Source organism: Oncorhynchus mykiss, chromosome 32 (assembly GCF_013265735.2).
Source record: "Oncorhynchus mykiss isolate Arlee chromosome 32, USDA_OmykA_1.1, whole genome shotgun sequence".
In the NCBI taxonomy this organism is placed as follows: Eukaryota; Metazoa; Chordata; class Actinopteri; order Salmoniformes; family Salmonidae; genus Oncorhynchus; species Oncorhynchus mykiss.
The window spans coordinates 6046075-6048706 of record NC_050572.1 but is presented as its reverse complement, the minus strand read 5'-3'; the positions used below and the strand labels follow the sequence as shown (position 1 = coordinate 6048706).

The following is a 2632-nucleotide window of genomic DNA, read 5'->3' as shown; positions in this document are numbered from 1 at the left end:
TCAAATTTCAATAGCTCTTTAACAATGACTCCAAACACTTTCAAGCCTGGTTGTAGCTAACCCGTAGATGGCACAGACACACATTGCACACCCTTTAGTTTGTCTATTATCATCTCACAAGGTTTTACAATAATTATTTCAACATTTTGAATTTCAATAGGTCCTTGGTCATGTGACCTAATGTCCACTGACTACCCTTCTATATTGCACACTCGTTTGTGTACTGTAGAATCACACGGTGTAACGTACATTTGTAATAGTTTCAAATTTGCAATAGCTCCTTGGTCATGTCAATTACACACCGAAGAAGCATACAGTGGATATACACCCATATTGCATAACCTCTAGTCATGTCTCTTCTATATTGTTGTACATTATTATTAGTTTGACAACTAGGGGGTTCAGTCCAGTGTTGTGTTTACCCTTTTCTTTAATATTTATCTACAATAATTGGTACTTCTAAGTACTTATTCCCCCCCCCCCCCCCCCCCCCCGTCATTAATATCAACCATAAAGAAAAAGGGCAAAGAACGAAAGTCATGTTATTGTCTAAAGCAGGGATGGAGAGTGAGCTGGTGAGGTAGACTGGACAATACATATACTGAACAGGGATGGAGAGTGAGCTGGTGAGGTAGACTGGACAATACATATACTGAACAGGGATGGAGAGTGAGCTGGTGAGGTAGACTGGACAATACATATACTGAACAGGGATGGAGAGTGAGCTGGTGAGGTAGACTGGACAGGGATGGAGAGTGAGCTGGTGAGGTAGACTGGACAGGGATGGAGAAGGAGCTGGTGAGGTAGGCTGGACAGGGATGGAGAAGGAGCTGGTGAGGTAGACTGGACAGGGATGAGAAGGAGCTGGTGAGGTAGACTGGACAGGGATGGAGAGTGAGCTGGTGAGGTAGACTGTACAGGGATGGAGAGTGAGCTGGTGAGGTAGACTGGACAGGGATGGAGAAGGAGCTGGTGAGGTAGGCTGGTCAATATATATACTGAACAGGGATGGAGAAGGAGCTGGTGAGGTAGGCTGGTCAATATATATACTGAACAGGGATGGAGAAGGAGCTGGTGAGGTAGACTGGACAATATATACACTGAACAGGGATGGAGAGTGAGCTGGTGAGGTAGGCTGGTCAATATATATATATATATATATATATATACACACACACACTGAACATTTAACCACAGTAATGATGGCCAGAAAAATCAATGAATAAAAATATAATATTGACAAATTAAACAAATTGTAGACCTTTAATCTTTCCCAACATGTCAGACACTTAAGTTTAATTAAATATGAAACATTTCACCGTGTTAACTTTCTCTTTATCCCTGGTTGTTGTACATGTCAGAGCCTCTTCAGTGTGGATGGGGTAATGCATACATTCTCCAACAACAAAGACTGCACTTCCTGTTTGTGTTCTTTACTCTGTTGAACTTGTCTTCATTCCTAGGCACAGCACATGGAACCACCATTGGCATGCAAAACATTCAATCTAAAAACAAAACAAGTGTAACACGTTATAAATAATATCAATGCACTATGACAAATTAGCCATCCATTGTGTTATATCATAAATTGTCTTACATGCCGTCACCGTTGTCAAAAGATTATACACATGTTAAATAAAGTTACTAACCCAGTCAGTCTTTGGGCCACATCCAGGTTCTTTATCAGTGGCACACATGAAGCGGTTGTTGGCTTTGTGGAACTCTGAAAACATAGGCATGACCTGAACATATGACGGTCCCACACAACAATAAAGAATTTACTCTGAATTAAATGTCATTACCAGACATGTTGTCTATCCTCAGCCATGTGTTTTAAGCAGTTGCTCCATGTGTTTTTGAAGTTTCCATATCAATTTGGGAGGAGATGTTGGGAAAGTTCTGTGCAACTTTCTTGGCCAGTTTTTGAGTTGATTGTCATATAACTGCTAACCATTCATTATTGAAAGTATAACTATCAAACCTGCATTACAAAGACCCCGCAGCTGAAGGTGTCCTGCTGCATGCTGGGAGTTATTTCCCCTCCTTTCCACTTTATGTCCACCCAGTCATCTTTTCCATGGCAGGACCTTCTCATTTTGAAGTATTCTCTTTATGTAAACATAATGGAATTTTGATTAGTTATAGGCAAATGAATACACAAGCCACATTGGTATGTTGTTTTCCTTATCACTATAATCTAAAGTAATTTATTAGTAGAGGACATTTCCTTCATGCCCATTCTACACACGGCCTAAAGTATAGGCACTGAACCATGTACAGGACAATAAAAGTAGCATATAGGATCCAACCCTATCACAGAGTGAATAAATGTATAGTCATGGCCAAAAGTGGAGAATGACACAAATATTAAATTTTCACAAAGTCTGCTGCCTCCGATTGTATGATGGCAATTTGCATATACTCCAGAATGTTATGAAGTGATCAGACGAATTGCAAAGTCCCTCTTTGCCATGCAAATGAACACACGGTAAAGGGGGGCAGGAAAAGGGGGTTGAGCTGGACGCAGGGAAAGAAACAAATATCAAAAAACACCCCTAAGCTAAACTAGCCTACTTCAATAACAGCTAACTAACTAACCAAAAATACAGTGGGTGGTCCGCCCAGTTCTAAC

The 2632-nt window shown here is 40.7% G+C and overlaps 1 long non-coding RNA gene across 1 annotated transcript; it reads right to left on the bottom strand.

Moving 5' to 3' along the window:
- Positions 1-1231: 1231 nt before the first annotated feature.
- Positions 1232-2117, bottom strand: LOC110520219. Its single transcript, XR_005041384.1, has 3 exons — positions 1982-2117; positions 1650-1723; positions 1232-1505 (listed from the first exon to the last, which is right to left on the bottom strand). It is a non-coding gene; the product is annotated as an uncharacterized LOC110520219 (long non-coding RNA).
- Between the last annotated feature and the right edge of the window lie 515 nt (positions 2118-2632).